We start from the raw sequence: 22,008 nt of genomic DNA on the forward strand, positions 1-22,008 counted from the left end.
AAGGAGGGTTTGTTGGTTGGGTGTGTAAAACTTGATGGAATCTCCAATGAATTTGGAAATCCTTTGTTTTGGATGAAAAGACAACTTTTTTTGAGGTCAGATGGTTTGTGAGATGAGATATCTTAGTGGTTGCTTTGTAATAGAAGGGCTAAAAGAGGGTTAATTGTGGGGCAGTAGTGTTGGTTTGGGTATTTGGTCCAAGGGAGTAGCATGAGCATTTGAAGTATGTTGTGCAGAATCTAAAACTATATCTGGATATGGTCTTAGTTTTTTGAGAGTTTTGGGAAAAGTGAGAGAAAAGTGTGAAAAAGTGATTAGGCAGGGCTAATTGGGAAATAGGCCTAGTGAAGGGCTTGTAGTGGGTTTTTGGTATCGGATAATAAGATGAGCATTTGGTAACCTTGGAAACAGGTTAGTTGAAGTTGTTTGAGATGTGTGAAGGTGATAGAAACACCTAGTTGAAGTGAAGTCAAGATTGGAGCCTATTGAGGCATTGTGGGCATTTGATGGTTGTTGAACAAGATTGCTTGTTGAATCCATTTGAGGGACATGGGATGATTTCTAAGATGTAGAGCCTATGGTGGCACAAGAGAATGGTATGTGCACTCTGATAAGGTTTGGAGTTGATTGGATCAAGGAGAGTGATCCTATGAAGAAGCTTGATTGTGTTATGAGAACACTAGGAAAGTCCGTCTTATTGTGAATAACTGAAAGTCCACCCAGGTCTCTGCATCAATGTCGAGAGCTAAAGGTGGAATGATTTGAAGGCAAGAAAGCAAGCTCCAATAATTCCTTTTTAGAATTTTAGCCAAAGTCCTAAGCATTCCAATCCAAATGATTGTGTATCAATAAAATTTAACACAAAATAATCCTAAGAACATTAAGTAAGTTAAGTTGAAACATATAAGAAAATGAATGAGAGAAATTTTGCTACCTGTTTCCTGAAAATAAAACCAGTTGAGGAGGCAAGGTGATGCAGGGGCATCATATGCTCATCATAGGTACCTTGAGGGTCTAGGTATATGTAGAATCTCATGGTATCAATTGGTCCATTTTGCAACCAATCATGGCCTTTGAAAGCATAAAGAATCATAATATTGTATAATGTCTTGAAAGACTTTCATATTAAAAAGTTGTAATTGGGCATGGAATAGGATCTAGAGGTTGTCTAAGGTAGAGGAGTCATGCGATAGGGTCTAGTATGATGTCATAATAATCTCAAGTCCTTAAATAAGTTAAAACATTCAATAAGTCCCTTAAAAACATAGTTTATTGCTTTAGAAAATTCAAATCTTGAATGTAACGGCTAGATGGGCATTTTGGAGGGAAACTCCATAGTTTCAATTTTATGAAGGAATAGGAAGTGAAAGGAGTTGGAGTCAGCTAAAGGGGTTGTTAACTATCTCCTGGAACTATAAATATATGATTGTACAGACTGTCTCAGAAAGAACTAAATAAAAGTGCTTGGTTTTAACAGCAAGTTGAAGGATTTTCGAGTTTCTTGCACATCTTTTGAATTGGAATGCATTGTGTTATATTACCAAACATTTATTGATATCTTAAACCAATATTTGAATCCAAATTTGTAAGTCGTTTGTTCAAATTCATAGATTTCTGGCTGTAGCAGGTAGTTTGTTAACAATTTTGAAGTTTTTTTCAAACAATCAAGGTCATTCCATGAAATGTTATCTGATTCTTCGTGGAATGGCAAGTTTCTAACTTGTATGAATGATTATAACTCTATAATGAACCACTAACTTAAGTATTTGGAGGGGACAATCATATGGAGAGAGATTTTCCTTAAGGAGGGCAGGGTTTGAGAGTTGATTAGTGTTTATGGTGATAAAAAATAGATGTCTGGAGTTTGAATTAGTCCAAGAAACCTTGGCACGTGGGAGATTGGTGATACCCTAGAAACAAGGGTTTTGAATAGATGAATTGGGGCTTTTGGGGTTAGGAAACCCATAGAGTGGAATTGAGTGTAGATTTGTCTAATTAAAGACATTTTAGAAACATATGAAGTTTTGAAGTCCATACATTGAGTACTTCTATAAGTTGCTTTGTAAATGCACTATTGCTTCATTGTTGAAACAAGGTCATTGTGAAGAATCTTTGATACTTGCCAAAGGAAGCCCATCCAAGCTTTACATATGTTTTGGATGAAGATAAAGGGTGTTTGAAACTATGTCATTTGTGAAAACCAAAAGATATCCACCATTTTGTCTTGTTGCTATTACAGATGTTACAATTTTGCATTGACAACATTTAGGTGAGTTATGCATTTTGGCTTGCAGGGTATGGAAGCTGAAAGGTGTTGATGGGAACATGTTAGATAGACTACAACAACCCTATTAAGACCCTAAAAAATCCTAGAGTTGACTGGCTGTGGAACTTGCCTATCAGGAGCTAGAAGGGTCACTAGGAACACTCCTACAATCTTGCTCACTTTGGGTTTTTACTTGGGTCCATCACCCTATCCTCTACATCACAAGGGTGCATGAGTTGTCAAAACTTCATGTACTTATCAATCAATTTCTGTGGAAAACAGGCAAAGTCTTCACATACCCTCATACATTTTAATATTGAAACACAATCAATATTTTGTTGATAGGGAATGTTTAGTAAAATGAAGCAGAGAAAAAGAAACACAGTTGCAGTAGAAAAATAAGGTTAAATGTAGTAGTGATCATTGAAAAATGCCAACAATATCACCATGATCCATCTGAGAATCAAAAAGATCAAACATAGAGGCAGCCCAATGTACCATCATGCTCTTACAATATTATCCTGATTTTCTTCCTATATCTAGATAACCACATTTTCTCACTGCAATGCTAACATTCCAATCTGATACAAGCCACAAGAAACTGGAATTTTTTTAGTGTTTTCATTTGGGAATATTGTTAAGGAAAATATATGGTAAAGGTGATGATGAAGCTAGAATGATGAAAATTTCATTAGTTTCCTAATTTCCTTTCTTATTCATGTGCACTATGTTGTAATGTTATTATATTATCTAATCTACTATCCCCCCAATTATTTGTTGTATTCATCTCTAGCTGGTCAAATCTCTTGGACTGTTATATCCATTACATATTTCCCTCTTCAAATTTTAATAAACCTTCATCCTATATAAATGCAACTATATTTTCTAGGTTTTTTTCACAAAACATCCAGCTGCTCTGTGGTGATTTGCTAGTTTACAAAAATTGGTTATGCCAATATGACAAAACAATCCCAAAATTAGTTTGGTTGGGTTTGCTATACAATATAATATATAATTTGATATTCCTATATATATTTATATATAACAATTTATATGTAAATACAATAATGAATAAACTAATAGGAAGATATATATTTCACATCCCTCCTATATATCTTTATAGGATTACAAGAATATTATATTAATTAATTAGTTTATTGATTTATATATAAATTTTTTATATAACATGATTTTGGGTTGCACATATTACACACATGTCATTGGCTGTCCAATGGGGAGTGTAGATTATCCAAAACATCTAATGCTATTGCTGTCAACTCCATGACAAATTCCTCTGCTTTGGGTCTGTCCTACCAAACTCTAGCCCACTTGAAGCATTCAAACATGGTTGTTAAGCCTCGGAGAACCTTCCATAAAATTTTAAACAATGGGCACCTGAAATTTTTTTATTAACAACATTTTGAGCTCCTAGACCTACAACATTTTCTCCTTCACACTGTCCATGCTTTCTTTTTTGCAGATGCAGACAAATTTGTATTGGTCTTGCAACAACAACACCAAATAAATCTCAAATGCTTCGAATGTATGAAGATCACATAGATGAAATGAGTGCTAGGTGGACTATTTGTAATCACAAGAGATGAACTCTTGTAAACCACTACTTTTGCAATTGTTTCAAGAACGGTACTAATTAAACATCACATAATTTGACATGACAAAAAAGACCACCTAGTTGTTAATGAAGGAACTGAGCATATCTATGATCAATGGTTCATAGGGCACATACTTGTTGAAGGTTTTTCAAATGGCATGGCAAGCTAAGAAGGCTTAATCTGTGTCAAATGTCAATGCCCTTTTTATGCCCAAAATATGGCTTTCTGTAGTCTATAATTATTATCAAAAAACAATTTTTTTTTCCATATTTCATGATGATGTATGTAGCCATGTGATCAAAAAATGTACAGATCTGATATGAAGGCTTTAAAAGGATTAAAATAGTTTCAAGATAGCAAAACCAACAAAACAAATGTTTCCTTCTTTGTTGTTTGCAATGTAGGTAAGGAGTAAATTATATCCACAAAAGATGTTCTACAAAACTGCCAAAAATTAGAATTGATGCTTCTAGGAATGAAGTCCAAACCTGATATATAAAAGAGATTAGTTTTAACTTTTGACATCGGGAAACTAGCATAGAAGAGAACATTGTTCCAAGTCATGCAAAGTCCATTAAGGATAGTTCGGAGGGAGGCATATTCTCAAGCATGAAATATCATAGAATTCGTTGAGGAGAGGGCATCACTGGTCAAGCAATACCATACAAGGAAAGTGAAGAATGGGTCCCTTGCACTTGCTACCAAGTTCAAAAGATAAGAAATAACAAGGGAAAAAAATGCCCATCAAAGAAAGAACAAGGAAAAAATGCCCATCAAACCGATGGAAGAGAATTGGACGTAATGATTCCTTGGATTGAAAAGAAGCAGTCATGTACAAGTTATACAACTACATTGAATACAATCATGGAACAAATGATAATGAAGAGATGAAAGAATAAGAAATTTCTTTTGGTAGATGTAAAGGCAACGAATCTAAAGAGAAAAAAATTGAAACTCTACCTTATGCATTCAACCTTGCTATTTCCAAATCTAAACTTCCAAAAGACCAATCACCTCCTTTTCAAAATATCAAGTTTCCAACTCCAACCGTGAGCAAGCTAGGGTAGAAACAAGGCATCCAATTTTTTGTCTGCTAATGGCGCATCAAGTATCCAACTCCAACAAAACATCCCATGTGCGCGAAAAACAACAAACAACAAAACATCCCATGTGTGCAAAAAACAACAAACATGAAATGTCTCTTAAACACATAGTTTTGGTTTGCACACGAGTCTTTGATCTTAAGCCCCCCATTTCAACCAACATGTGTTGGTCAAAATTTCGACCAATAGGGGGCTTAGTTTTTTTTTAATTTTAAATTTTGCCTTCTACATTCCGACCAAACTAAACTTTTTTAGTTGATGGTTGAAAATTTTGGTAGAAAAATGATGTCAAATGTAGTAGTGTAATGCATGTGTTCTTTTTATCTTCAAAAAGCTTGACATTATTCTTTCTATAGTAGTGGTTTAACTCATCTCAGATAGGTAGGGATTTTTATCTTTTTTGCATATCATTTTTTTACATGTAAATGAGATGAAAAAATATCATTTGTCTTGCAAGAGCTGGAAGAAACAATTTTTTGAGAGATTACATGTGTAAATGCTCCCAAAAACTACATTCTTATTCTTTCTATTGTTGCATTTAACAATTTGAAGACTGGGTGGTGATTCCTTGAACATTTTCATGCTCCCAAAAACATGTATTTTATTAAAAAAGCTCATCTAGGGCACATTCATTTATTAAAAATAGCTTGGAGGTGAAACATTTCAAGTCTTAAGAGTAGTGGTTGGAGTTTGAAGGCCTAAAGGCATGCTGTTGGCAAAAATGACAAATGCAAGCTTTTACACTTGCAACTTGAAGTTATAAAATAACCCAGGGCACACAAATTATATTTCCATCTTGTTCTTTTCATTCAAATCCACATTTATTCATCCTTGGATGCCAATTTTTTTATTCCATGAATCTTGTATCAAGCTCAAACATTTGTAGATTTGATTCTTTCAATATTGTTGCTAAACTTATGCATTTTATTTCTTTGTCATCTAAACTTGCAAGCTCTAAATATTGACTTAAATATACACTCATTTCTCAAGAAGATTGAGTCAAAATATTTATATAACATCTTTTTGGGGATCTTTCTCTAAATCTAAAAATCATTTGGATTTATTTTTAGACTTCTTCATAGACTTTGGGAAGAACTTTTGTCTTATTTTCCCAAAAGAGGTAAACAATTCTTATGCAATTTTGGGGTTTTATTTATTTTAAAGTATTGTATATATTTTTGAAAATGCAATTCTTTCATTTCATTCTCATATTCAAATTCTTTTAGTTCCTCGTACGATCCTTCTTCTTTTTCCTAAAATTCTCCAAGTTGAATATGCAAGAAGCTCTTCATACTTGTATATGCAGTCAAGATTAAAAAACCTCGTTCCAAATATTGAGTTACTTTTAGGAAATTTATCTGTCTCGCATGCAAATGCAAGACAAATTCCTACTTTTCAAGTGCATTACACACTCATTCCATGCTTTTAACAAGCCAACAAATGGTTTTAAGATCCTATTTGTGAGCTTTAAGTGCATGTTGGGTAATTACTTGTAATGCAACATAAAAGCCCCGCTTAGGAGTAAATGATCTCTCCATTTCTATATACATGCATATGCATCTCATCTCCTTACTCTAAGCTTGTTGTTTGCTCATATATAGTACCTCTAGAAAAAAAATCATTTTTATGTGTTTCCCTCATTTGAAGAGCTAGTTTTGCCTGAAATCCTTCACCTTTGTTCCTCAAAGGCCTCCTGCTTATATCCTATAGTCATACTCTTTCAAATATGCAAAGTTTGAGCTTGAAAGACTATGTTATGGCTTTTTTATGGTGACTAAAGAACGACAATGTACAAAGGAAGATATGAAAGATGAAATGATTGCATAGGTAAGATGCTTTAAAGATATAGATGGAAAGAAAAATAAATGTTTTTTTAACAAATAACTGCCATTACATTAGAGAGTTATGGAGGATGCAATTTCCTATTCTAGATCAAGATGCTTTCACCAAATCTAAGCACATCAACATTGAGCATCACGTAGCAGCATGAACATTGAGAAATGATGATGTAGTAGAAGCTGTGTCTTGTTAGGCACTTAAAATATTTTCATCATGCATTTTTTTTTTCAATTTGACGGATTACATGTAATTTTAAAGAAAATTTTCAACTTTGTACAATAGTATCATGTGAAAATTTGTAACATGTAATCATGTTACAAGTGCTTTAAACCTTGTAGCATTAAATAAGTCAAAGTTAATTAGTTGGTTAATTAGTTAGAGAATAAGTCAATGTGGTTAAGGGTTTTCCCCTTCGTTATTTGCCTTTTTATCCACTCTTTTCTTATAAAGAGGAGGGAGCTCAATGTAAATGATCATCTTTTGGCAATGCAAGAAAACTCTATTTGTTTGTGTATGCCCTCTAAGAATTTGTGCTCGTATGTAAATCACACTAATTTTAACTAAAATAAGGAATTTTTTTCAAGACTTTGTGCTAATTCAAACCGTTATGTGACAATATGTTCTTGAGTCAATTGTGAGTTTTAATACTTTATTTAAGAGGGATTTGAATTTAATTGTGCATACTTTGAGCCACCTATTTCATTCATAACCAATTTGAACTTTTGAAGATGTTGTACTTTAGGAGGACAAATTTACATAATGGTAGTGGCTGCAATTACTTCAAACTAAAGACTTTGGGCTTTAATTATCAATATTTTTATTAAGTCTACAAGTGTCTAATAAGAGACTTTATGCTTTATTGGTTATTCTACTTAAATCCTAATTTGGGATGATCACACAAAACTTTGGATTTTTTTACTTATTCCATAATATATAAAAACTAAATTATTTCTCCTAGTGTTGTTCTCATATCAATTGTAGGGTCACTGGTATTATCATAGAAATAAGGCATTTTTTGTTAAGTTTGAAAGTCATAGTTGTGCACAAATCATTCTTGAAAAAAGAGGAAGTGGTTCAAGAGAACCACCTTTTTTTGTAATTTTAGTTAAATTCTTGTTGAATTCGTATATGATAATAAGGGAGCCTTCTCTATTGGTGGGAGGAGAAAGAAATTTCATGAGATGTTGTCTAAAGTCACAATTTTGTAAGTTATGGTCATAGTGACTAGCCAATAAATTACACAATTAGTAATAGCACTACACATACGAGAAATTGAGATGAATTTGCTAGTAGCATCTTTTACAAATAAATGAGTAATGCTTAGAATATTAAATAAATATCAATCCATGTGAATCATACATATTACTTTCATAATACCATCATTACTTGAATCCAAACTAACCAAATCTTTTATATCATCTTTACTAATCATATCACAATAATAACACTCAATACTATAATTTTTGTGTGCATCTTTGTAACTATGTGGTTAAGTTATTTATTTCATATATGTTATCTCATAAAGCAATACTTAGAGCACACCACCTTTTCTACCTTTCAAACAAAAGCTAAATTCTAAATAGAGACGAATATTGTTGCAAAAATAACACATAAAAGCACACAAAAAAAAGATAATATATCTCAAAGAATCACAAATAAGTGTTTAAAATAAAGTCAATGACAAATAGTGCAAGTAGATATACAAATGAAATTACCACTAGTTGTAGTCCCTCTTTGTAGTTTCAAAGCTAACACTTGCCAAACAATACACCCAAGAACATAGTACAGGATCTAACATTGGATTTTCATGAATTTTAAACAAATGTTGCATTGGACAAATCACTTTAAAGATGGCTTAGGTACTATCAATCTATAAAACATGATCACTAATTAACATTGAGATCACAAACTACTAAGATCTTATATTTAAAATAGTTGATGAGTTTGAACACTGTCTAATATATACAACTCTCTTAAATTCCCATTTTAACATGTCTACATGTAAAACAATAAATATGAAATCCATTAAAAGAAATAAGAACGTCTCCAAAGAAATTTCAAACATAAAAAGTCTCTAATGTATTTTAATATCAAAATAAATATTCCCAAGACATACCTACAAGTGATTTCTTATAAGATAAATATTAGATTCTTTATTATATGTTCACAACTAATTATTATTTTTAAGTCAATAGGCTTATTCATGGCAACATTTCCATTGGAATGTTTTGATTTTCAAGTATAGTCAGATGCCATAAAAGGCAACTTTGGTTTGTAATTCTTGTTGATACTTGGTATATCCTTGCAAAATGGATGCAATGCGTCTGTTGCTCAAAATCATTAGGGTGGTCCTCATGTTGTTAGTAGTCAAAATGGTGTTGTTCTTCAAATGACATTCAACAGAGATGGTGTAATTTATTTCTTTTATTTCTTTTATTTCTTTTTCTGACACTTCTACCTATTAGAATAATGCAAATGTGGCAACTCAAGTTTGAGTTGTTGACAACGAGACTTTAGTTTAATTGTAGCTATATCATAAAGTTTCTAGTTCTTCTTCTCTTATCTATTTTTCTTCTTGTGCATTGTATTTGTTTTTCAAGATGGTATTAGAGAAAAGTTTGCGATTTATTTAGTGGTATTTTTCAAAATCCTTTGGAGTGTTGAAGATGTAACATGTTTGCAAAATGAGGAGCTATCTAGTAGATATTATTGTTGTAAGTAATATCAGCTAGTGTGCTGATCTAAAATTAGTGTTATTGGGAAATAGTACTCATTATGACAATACTCTCAAGTGTAAGATTTTTTTTGTTAAAAAATTTCTTGATAGTTTTCTCTTGTTTCGTGATGGCCAATCTTGTATATTCTTACGTAATTGAATCAAATAAGTTAGATGGTACCTGTTATGTTAATTGGAAGTTCAAGATGTATACTCCAATGGATGGGCATAATGTTTGGGCCATTGTAAATGGCAAAGAGGCCAAGCCTACATCACCTAAAACACAACCAACTATTGTCCAAGCTTGGTTAAAAGAGAATTAAAGGCCACGGTTCTCTAGCACATGTTAGTAAAAGACTTAATTATCTCTCGCATAAGAGACATTACTACTTCTAGTGGTACATGGTCAACTTTGAAAGTTTTGTTTAAGATTACAAAATGAAATAGAGTTTTGTTTTTTAAGAGAAAATTATTGTCCATCAAAATGGAAGCTAATGAAAATATTAGTGAATTTCTATCAAGAGTAAAGGAATTGAGGGATAAGTTAGCTAATTTTGGTGAACAAGTATCTAGTAATGATCTAGTAAAAGTTACTTTGAATGGAATGGTTAATGACTATCAAGTTTTCATTACTAGTTTGACTGCAATAAAAAATATACCTTATTTTGAGAATTTGGCAAGTATCCTTATAGAACAAGAGGAGAGAAAGAAGAATATGGATAACATATCTCAAAGTGTAGAGTCAACTTTGATGGTGAAAGACAATAAGCCATATAAAGGAAAGTAATGGTTAAAGAACAAATGCTGGGGTAAATTTGAGAACCAAAGGAACACAAAAGAAAAAAAGGTATCATGATCGGGCAACATCAAATCAAATGTAAAGAAAAATAGAATTTGCAATCATTGTGGCAAACTTTTTCATTATGCATATGAATGTTACAAAAAGAAAGTACAAAAACAACAAATATGAGGGTAATTTTGTAATAGTGATGATAAAATAAGTGATAACCTTCGTGATTTAAAGTTGTTTGTCTATGATTATGCTCTTTCAGTTGAATTAAGTGATTGTAATGATTGGTTTATAGATTTCAGGGGCATCAATCCACATGTCATGTCATAGAAATTGGTTTGAACAATTTCAAGAGGAAAATGATTGTGGAAAGATATATTTAGGAGATAATAGGTTACATGATGTAAATGGATGTTGTGACATAAGTGTACAAATACCTAATGGTCATGCAAAGAAACTTTCTATTTTTATGTATGTCCTAGAAATTAAGAAGAATTTGATTTCAATTTCAACAATTGCTGATCAAGGTCTAAAAGTTGAATTCTTGAAGACATGTTATCAAGTTAAAGATATGGAAAGTTACAATAATGTGATTGTTGAAGGAATTAGGATGGGAGGTTTGTATAAACTTGATGTCAAAATGAAAAGTCATCATGTAATCATTGCTACATGTGTATCTACTGAAGAGCTATGGCATAAGAGGTATGGTCATTTAAATTTAAAATGTTTGATTTCTCTACAAAGAAAAGAGATGGCACAAGTTCTTCCAATATTTGAGGATGAACAAATTAGTTGTGATGGATGTGCATTAGGAAAAGAACATAGAAATGAATTTCCAATAAGAATCGATGTAAAGGAAAGAACTATTCATGAATTAGTGAATTCAGACGTGTGTGGTCTTATGCAAACTCAATCACTTAAGGGAGCATCTTATTTTCTTATATTTGTTGATGATTGCACTATATACACTTGTGTGTATTTTTTAAGAAATGAGAGTGAAGTTTTTGAATATTTCAAAGAATTCAAAACAATGGTAGAAAAACAAACAACTCACAATGTTAAGATTCTTAGATCAGATCAAGGGAAAAATATACTTATGAATTTTTTTTGAAATATTGCAAAGACAATGACATTATTAAGAAATATGAAGTTGTCCATAGTCCTAAACAAAATGGTGTAGCTGGAAGAAAAAATAGAACAATTTTTGAATCTGTTAGAAGTATGCTGAAAGAAAAGGATCTCCCTAATAATGTGTGGGTTGAAGTAGTTAATATAGGTGTCTGTTTATTAAATAGAAGACCTACCAAGTATCTTGCAAACGTAACTTCTTATGAATCTCTTCTCAGAATTAACCTAGTTGTTAGTCATTTGAGAATTTTTTAAAGTAAGGAATATTGCCATATTCCAAAAGAGAACGGAAGGAAACTTGATGCAAAGTCATTCAAATGTATATTTATTGGTTATTGTATCGATCACAAGGCTTACATGGTGTATAATCCTATTACTCATAAGGTATTTTCTAGTAGAGATGTTATATTTCATGAATTTGCAGATGATGTTCAAGAAGAAGAAAAGTGGACAAAACCATTTCATCGAAACTACTTCAAGACATTGAAAGTTTAGATATTGTAGATCAAAAAACTCATGGTCAAAGTGGGCATGAGACAAGCCAAGATGATGCCACTCCATCCAATAATGAAGCAGTAAGAATATCTATAAGGCAAATCAAGACACCAATCTGATTATGGTTTAATGACTCAAGTAATGAGTGCAGATGAACCTTAAATTTTGGAAGAAGCTACTAATTTTAAATAATGGATGAATACAATGCAAGAAGAATATGTTTCAATTGTGAATAATGACAATTGGGAACTAACTAAACTACTAGGAAGTAAAATTCCTATTGGGTATTAATGGTTGTTCAATTTTATTTTTTAATGCTAATGCAATTGTTGATAAATTCAAAGCTAGATTAATTGCAAAAGGTTACTCACAATAGGAAGGAATTGATTATGAAGATACTTTTGTAGTAGCTAAAATGAATACTATTAGATCAATGATTGCACTTGCTACTAAATTTAATTGGGTTCTTCATCAAGTGGATGTTAAATAAACATTTTTAAATGATGATTTAAGAGAAGAAATTTATCTTGTCCAACCTAAAGGTTTTGTAAAATAGGGAAAAGAGCATTTGGTATGTAAGTTAAAAAAGGCATTATATGGTCTCAAACAAGCATCGAGATTCTGGTATGAGAAAATTGATAAATTCTTCTTTTAACAAGGATATATCAAGAGTAAAAATAATCCAAATTTGTACATAAAGAATGATGAACATGTGAATGTTGTTTTGATTTCTTTTCATGTGGATTATGTTATCATAACATGTAGTTCTATAGAGTTGATTGAGTCAGTCAAGGAAACTCAGTCACAAGCATTGAAATGAAGGATCTTGGCAAAATGCATTATTGCTTAGGAATTAAAGTGTGGAAAAAAAATGGTAGGACTTTGATTACTCAAACTAAGTGTGCAAAGAAGTTAATCCAACCATTTAATATGCTAGATTGTATAGCAACATGCATTCCATTAAAACAAAATTTTAAATTATCTTGTGATAGTGACACTTCAAAAGTCAATGAGACATTGTATAGGCAGATGGTGGGAAGTCTAAACTACTTGACCATGACAAGACTTAATATTTCATATTTTGTTAGCATACTTAGCCAATTAATGACTAATACTCTTGAGGCTCATTGGAATGCAACAAAAAGAGTCCTTCAATACCTACAAGGTAGCATATATGTAGCATTGAATATACTAACCATTTGAATGTTGAATTGATAGGTTATTTTGATTCTGATTGGGCAGGAGACCCAGACGATCATAAATCAACAACTAGTTATGCATTCAACATAGAATTAGGTGTTGTCTCTTGGAGTAGCAAGAAGTAACCAATTATTTCTCTTTCATCTATTGAAGCCGAGTACAAAGCATTATGTAGTGCTACTTGTGAATCAATTTGGCTAAGGAGAATTCTCGAAGATATTAGACAAAAGCAAGAAGGGCCTACTTCAATCAAGTGTGACAATCAAACATGCAAGAAATCTTATTTATCATGCAAGATAAAAGAATATTGAATCACATCATCATCTTGTAAGAGAGAAAATTCAGTCTTAAGGGATAGAGCTTAAGTATTGTAATACCAATGACAATGTAGTTGATATATTTACTAAGTCCTTTGGAAAAATAAATTTGTTAGGGGTCAAACAAAATCACATTATTACTTAAGGGGGAGTGTTAGAATAATGAACAATCCATGATGCATATGTGTAAACTCAAGTTTGAGTTGTTCACAAAAAGACTTTAGTTTAATTATAGCTGTGTCATAAAGTTGTCAATTCTTCTCTTATCTATTTTCATCTTGTGTATTGCATCTCTATTTTTCAATACTATGAAGTGAATCATTGTTAGAGTAAGTTACTAGAGTAATTCTCTTTTTCTTGAAATCACATTTTGGAGAGACTCAAAACATCAGAATTGGAAATATTAGACGGTGGTATCCAAATATATCATATTATTTCTAGGTGTGAAAATCTAAAGTTGTGAAGTATATACACAAATAAGTCCATTTGGCATCAGAGTTAGCTTGATAGCTACAATAATAGTTGTATACACAAGAAACATTCACAACCATTGGTCTCTTACACTCGAGGTTTTGTGCCTAATCATGACATTTGTGTTTTGAAGTTTTGGATTGATATTTTCATTTATTCTTCCTTTTAGATCAATTTTTTTCTTTAGATGCTCACTTAATTCACCATTGTTGCTAAGCTTCATTTTATTTGGTGGGTTCCACAGTGGTAGCCTTTCATTGAAAAATGATTCAGTGGATATTTTAGATTCTTTCTTGGCTTCAATTTGGAGAAATTGATATTTTTCATGAGAAGTTTTCTTCATAAAATATTAGGTTGTGGACGGAGGATGAGAGACCTGGGCGAAGTTTTATAGATTTATACGCATTAGTACATGAGATTTAGTTCAAAAAAAGAAATTAGACAACCAACACCATATCCTTTTTTGTGGATGTGATAGTATTGAAAGCATCATAAGCTATTACCAGAATAGAAGTTCAACTATCTAGGTACCTATTGGCTTCTAATAGGAAAAATGAAAAAGAGGGGCATAAGGAATTTAGCACCAATTAGCTGCAAGTCACCTGCTTCAAAAGTCTTATTTATCCTTTTATATTGTGAATAATTATGAGCATTCAATTATATTTGTTTGCCTGCACAAATTAAAATGAATTTGAGATCTACTCTTTCACATGGGTGGTTTTGAATTTAAATCATTTCAATTTGGACATTTTGCAGTTTAATCAATGTCTGTTTAACGATTTTGTTGCTTAATTTTCTTGTTGAGCTTGTACAACTCATGATATTAATTGGTGATGTTGGTGAGATTGTACCTGCTATCAGTCACTCTGCTTGGAATGGTGTTGCATATTTTGTAACGATAATTTTTCTCTTCATTATTGGTGTTTCTCTTGGACTTGTATATAAGGTTATTTAGAGTTTTATTATCCATATATATCTCATTAATTGATAGAAATGTTGGTCCAAGATGAATTCTTAAATCCTAGAATTGAATTTTAAGTTGGGAGCAAATGAGCATGCTTCATAAATATGGTTAAAAACTTAGAGAGCTCACATTATGTCTTGATGTTTTTCCTTTCATAGGGGTTGAAAGAGTAAAAATGCATAGCTTTCAATGCAAGATCATGTGATAACATTTTAAGAGGGGGAAATATTTTATCGTAGATTTACATCAATTTGATTAAAGGATTATAGAAAGTGAAAATATAAAAAATGATTTTTAAAAGAGTTTTTGCCTTGTTTCTTATTTTAGTGATGGAGTTTTATTTTTGACCATTTTCTTCAATATGTAGGCAAACCATAATACCATCATAAGTATCATTATGTCCAATTTTTAGAATTTTTTTAATCTCATGATTGAAAGTTATGCTATATTGTTGATTTTTTTTTTTTAAATTGGAAAAAGTGGGCAAGCCACTGAATACATTTATTAAATAAATATAAATTGATTCAAAAGCTCAACCAAGAAATAATCAGTAAGAAAACTCAGCATTGTCGCTAAATACAAAAAAGATTTAAACATCAATATTTGCAAAATTACCATATCGATGGAATAGAGATACCCTGTTTACAATTTGGAGACAATACTTCCTCTACTTACATAATTGAGCTTTAAACGACTAATTATCAAAATTTAAAAAACTAATAACTATTAGTAGCCAAGAAGTCTTACTCGTCCATTTCTGCACTTTTAGACCAAACACATAAAATTTAGGCATTTGAAGAATGAACAACACTACCCCAACCAAAGTCAGGAAGGGGCTCAGGTGAAGGATCCCATCCCAACCCATGAATTTCACCCCATGTGCATATAGGCACAACATTAATAGCCATGTTCCATCCATGCTCCTAAGCACCATGTAATGACTGTAGCCATTCCAAGCACTGGCCATCTTTTGGAGAGCTTCCTTCATGGACACTCGAGGTCACAATGTGTAGGCCCTACAAAGAAATTATACCCACATCCAGAGAATCGTCCAACCCATCCTGCAAACTAGGGGCCAATCGAGGTGAAAACCTGTGACTGGATAATTGTGGGAAATGTTTGTTTGGAAGCTCCAAAAGGTCCAATAATGCAAACCCTGTATGCTTATGAACTCTACAAGTTGAAAGCCCAAAGCCCGCATAGTAACTTGCAGAGTGGATTTCATGAATCATGGGTTTTGTTTTTCAAAAGATTTTGGAGTGCATCAAAAGATTGTTGAAATTTGTTACTTATAAAAATAAAGATAGATAAAAATTCAAAAGTATACCACACCATAATCATTTGATATATATTTTATTGTGGGCATAACCACTTTGTTTGCATATATGTTGATTCATTCAAAGTTAAGATTTAACATTCACTTGTTGATTTTGTTGATCTTCTAGGTCATTATTTGTCATAATTTCTCCCATTTTTATCCATGAAAGTTTTCAAATAGCTAGGTTATCCATATAGGAAATAATACATAGAGGGCTAGATAATTATAATGAGAGATAAGAACATCTTTTTCAATTGATACTTGTAGGAGATTTTTTCTACAACATGTTAAGTTGCGATATTGCTAAGAAGGATTCACCTATGTAATTTTGTTGATTCAAAATCACTGACCAATATATCACGAGTAGTGGTTCACAAGATCTAGTCTCTAATGGGAACAAATGAAACACTTAGTACTCATTCCATCCATATTATTTTCATAAAATTGAAGTGCATAGATGTTTTATTGATGCATTCACAATTGGATTGTTGGAAGACTTTCCATTATTTCTCCAAATTTTTTTTTTCGATGGAAGTATTTATAGAAAAACACAATGGACAAACAAATAATGATATACAAAAAATGGGATATATGGAAGAGGAAATATGGATAAATAGAGATAGAGATACAAATAAATATATGTATATAGGTCTAAGGAGACAAAGAGATAGAGAGATGAATAAAGAGAGACGGAGGGATACACCAAACTAGGAGGTATGGAGTGTAGGTAAAGAGAGAAAATGATAAAGATATATAGGGTGATAGATGGATAAATGGATAGATAGATAATATCAAAGGGAAATAGTGGAAATAGGATATAGATGAAGAGAGGTGAAAGACAAAGTCAAGGATAAGATAAGTCAGAGTTTGGAATTGATAAATGATTGGCTATGTGTGAGAGTAAAAAAAAAATTGACACTAAGATAAATGTGACATAATCTATGATTGATTTTTGTCTCAGCCATAAATAATAGCAAAAAGTCATTCATTCAAAGTTTATCCTCATGGAAGAAAGGGTTTCCTCTATCTCTCAAGTGTAAATGCATTTTTTTTCTAACCAAAATAATAAAAAATGGCCCTACTACGTTTTTTTTTAAATATTTTATTTCATATTGAACTGTAACCCTTGCTCTCTTTAAACCATCAGTAAAAATTTGACAGAGAGGGGACATGAAGATTATTACCAATAAAAGAATAAAAATTAGGACCAATCTTTTCAGATAAACAATACAATGAAATCATTTAATATATATAAAACTATCGATTTAACCCTTGCACCCTTCAAGGTGCAAGAGCTAGTATATAATTATTTTAAATATATATATATATATATATATATATATATATTTAAAAAATAAAATTTAAAACCATAAAATCTAGAGTCCATTTATTAAAAAATTAATTTCTTTGCCAAAATTTTGAATTTCTAAGTGGACATGGCAATTTTTATGGGGTTAAAGTGATTTAATAAATCAAATTAAAAAAGAAATGGATGTTAGCTATAATAAAGTCAAAATTAAATGCATTTATGGAAGGATGATGACAAGGATGACAAAAGGAGAAATATCTGAATATGGCTATGACTTTGTTGTCAAAAAACACTATACCCACCTATAAAACATTTAGCCAAGTCTGCTTCGCTAGAAATTCAAGGATTTAGGGTTTCCATAGCAAGCCCTTTGAGAACACTAAAGTAGTCACATAAACATCCTTTGTTGCATCCAGTGTTATATCTTGCAAAGACAGAATGTAACCAGGACATTACAAGTTGAACAAAATTTTGACTACATTACACAAACTTGCGACTGTAAACTGGTGGAGGTTAAATCTGATGCTTTGTCCCATCAAACATCATTATTATATGAAAGAGGACATGAATATCCTCCCTGCAAATTGCACCATTGACTAAATTTCAAAAAAATGAAAACACAATGATTTTTTTTGAAATTTTCAGCATTTGATCTTCATGATCTGTATATTTTGTGATTGAAAACAACAATTTTTTTGAGAAAATTACACTATGTTTTCGTGAATCTAAAAAAGAATCATGTTTGACTTTTTTTTTTTCTTTGTCTTTGGTGCATTTTGTTTGGGGATTAGCCAACACCTATAAAAAAATGGAAGATAGAGATTTTTTTGTTTGTTTATCATTAAAATAATAGCCATGATAAACTTAACATGTGACATGAGAGCCAGATGGTGAAATCAAGAATGCTAATAAATTATAAGATATTTTAAGGCAAGAGCTTATAACATAATGGTAAATTGCGAGCCTCTTATCAAAGAGGTCTTGGGTTCAAATCTATTTGTGATTGCATGTAATAAATAATAATAATTAATTTAATGATCAAACAAATAAAAAAAAATTATAAGATATTTTATTTTGTGAAACTTTATTATTTCATTAATATATAAAATTAGTAATGAATTTTAAATATAATCAACTTAATTCTTATGTCAATTTTAAAATTAAGACAATTTTAAAATTAAATCTATACTACTAAATATTACTAGGGGGAAATATTTATAAAAGTATAACTTTATTAAATATTTCACCAAGAGCGGAGAGGTCTTGGGTTCAAATCTACTTGAGACACATAATAATAATTATTCTAACAATAATAATAAAATGAAAAATGAATAATCTAGGCTAGACCGATTACTTATAAAAAATATATATTTCACTAACATATAAAATATATCTAAAAATTAAATCTATTAAGTCAACTATTTCTTTTATTTTTTTAAAAATATTTTGATGTTCATACTAGTACAATCTTGTATAGTTGATAAATTTATTATTTAAAATTAATTTTTGCTCTTAAATTGATATTCCATAATTAAACATATAACTTCAAATTTATAATTGTTTTTATAAATTTTATCAAACAATTTATTTACTAATTATATATATATATATATATATATATATATAAACTATTTTTATTTATAAGTTATATAAATTCAAATTTATAATTTTTTCACGTAAACATTTTTGGTGAACACAAACTATTGGCTCTATATAAACTAGGCTTTAAATAGCTTCTATTTAATGTCGATAGGCACTCTACAATGGCATAATGAGTGGAGTGGAATGGTGTGAGCATGTTAATGTTAACTTTTATTCTTCTAAGTTAAATTTGACAACCATTTACATGTCAAAAGTTTAAATCTTATTATAAATAGAATCTACTTTTAAATATTAGTTTAATAAATACCATATAAAATATTTGTTTAAATTATAATATTTGGAATATAAATCATCCATTTTTTTTAGAAATTAAAATTAAAAGCTTAAGTTCATAAAAACCTAAATAAATGGAAATAAAGAAAATATAAATAATTTTAGATGTAGTAAATTAAATTATAATTATTTTGTTGTGGCATTTCTTAAGATAGATTTACTTAAGATATCTATACTTTCATTAATATGAGTGATGATAACAAGCCATATTTTCTTTGCTTAGAACAAAATGTGTACATGTTTGTATCATGTATAATCACAATAGAAATACGACTAATTATATAATTATTTGTTCTTTATTGTACTTGTTGTAAGCAATGTACTATTGTATTCAATTTGAACAAGTTTTGAATTAGTTTTGAACATATCAACCAATCAAATTTAATTATTATTAATTGATTTCAGTTTTCCTTAAGTTTGCATATTTTATATCAATTAAATATATTATGAGAAACGATTTATCTTCATTAGGTGTTATAGGACCCTTTTTACCCCTTTTTTCGGACCTCCCTCCATATTCCATTTTTAACGGCAAAATTATCAAAAATTTATGTATAAATAAAGATATGTACATATTGAAATTAAATATTATTACTTGATGTGTATAAATAAAGATTTTAGTTTATTTTAATGTTTAAAAATATTTATCTTATCAATATACATTTCATATGATGAAAATATATATGATTAGAATTAAAATTATTACTTAATTATTATGATCTACCTAAATTATTTAAGTAACTAGATTTACTAAGCTTCTTCAAATTTTAAATTTTACCTATGTTATATTAATTTAACTGAGTTCTTACCTCAAAAAAAATGTTAGAAATATATTCTTGTGCATATTCATTAAATCAAGAAAATAATTAGTAATGGGAAAATGTTTTAAAAGACACTACAAAACTATTTAATTATTTATAAAATATGACAATGTTAATTATTATCACTAAAACTAAAATTATACCGACAAGTACTAACCACTATTCTGGTGGTGCTTTTATTAGAAATTCATTAGCCACTAAATTGATTATCTTATTTTCAATTTTCGTTGGAGCGAAAAGCAAAAGCTTGATTATTTTTTTGAAAGACGGTTAGTCCGCACCCAATCGAACGGCTCTTTGGCGCGTGAGTGGAGTCTATAATCGTACCGTTGGAGAGGTAAAACAGAAGAGATTATATTAATCGTACCGTTAGACAGAAAAGCCAAAGCAGGGGAAAAACAGAGTGGTTATGAGGACTTCATCAACCGTATTCATATTCTTCGCTGCCATCTTCTTATAAGATTTCTGGTATAAACGTAAAGCAATATGAAGCGGAGTGGAATATAAACCTGAATGGAAAAAAGACCTGTCTAGAGGTTGCCCATGATTTCTTTCCTGCAGTGGATTTATGTTTGGGACGTGAAGAGGAATCGAGATAAAAATTCTCATGATCCCTCTTCAATTGAAAATGTTCCCAGCATTCGTCGACCCACCAATCACAATGAATTAGGGCAGCAATGAACACAGTAGGGCTAGTCGAGCTTTATAGAGTACCGTTGGGCAGGAATAGCAGAGGGATGGATCAGAAAATGCAGCAGACATGAGAGAGGCGGAAGATGCGGGTTATTTGCTGCCATTCATCGATCCACCAGTCACATAACAATAAGACAGTAATGAATATGAATTTCTCTTGTACAGCGGTTTTATGATTGTGGGGTGTGAAGAGGATGAAGAATTGAGGTAATTTTAAGATGGGTTCTAAAATGACCCTTTTACAGAAAATGTATGATCAGGGGTAGAGGGGAGTCGCCAAATTGGGTGCAGCTAAGAACCTTGTGTTGTTTTATGTTGGACGTCGTGGGAAGATATATATGTTTTGGGTATTCATCGATTTACCAGTCACATAACAATAAGGCAGTAACGAACAAATTAGCGCAAGTCAATCTTAACAGAGTACTGTTGGCCATGAATGGCAGTGGAATGGGACAGGAAAAACAGGAGAGATGAGGAGAGGCAGCGAGCGAAGCAATTGGAGTGGAAGAATTCTTTTTCCAGGCAATGTGTATGTATTATCTCGTACTTCTTGCAATAGGACATGGATAGACTTTGCTTATGTTATTTTCTTTACATTTCTTGTCGTCGTGCAATGTTGAAATATTTTGATGTGAGAAATTGCTATCGACGCCTCTTAATTAAAAGATTTCTTTTAAAGGGCCTTTTCCATTTATCTCAACCCAGTGTCTCCTCATGCTTAGAATTTCAAGTGGATTACTCCATCGCCTATATTTGTCCTCTTTCATTTCCTTGGGCTTATCAACCAGCCATCCCTAATTTTGGAATATTTTTAGAGTTTAAATCCCACAGTGGGTCCATGAAATATTATCGTGTAATTTGGCCTCCCTAATCTGAGCACAGTCATTTCTATATTTAAGTTTCTCATTATTAAGGCCAATTATTGTCTTAGCCTCCAGGTGGAAGAAGAGCACGGTCAAATTTACTAGAAAGAATATCAGCTATTAGTATAAGCTTGCATTAATTACTTAACAAAGGAATAAATAAAATA

This window comes from Cupressus sempervirens, chromosome 9 (genome assembly GCF_028749045.1).
Source record: "Cupressus sempervirens isolate cs-2001-9-10 chromosome 9, ASM2874904v1, whole genome shotgun sequence".
Classification (NCBI taxonomy): domain Eukaryota; kingdom Viridiplantae; phylum Streptophyta; class Pinopsida; order Cupressales; family Cupressaceae; genus Cupressus; species Cupressus sempervirens.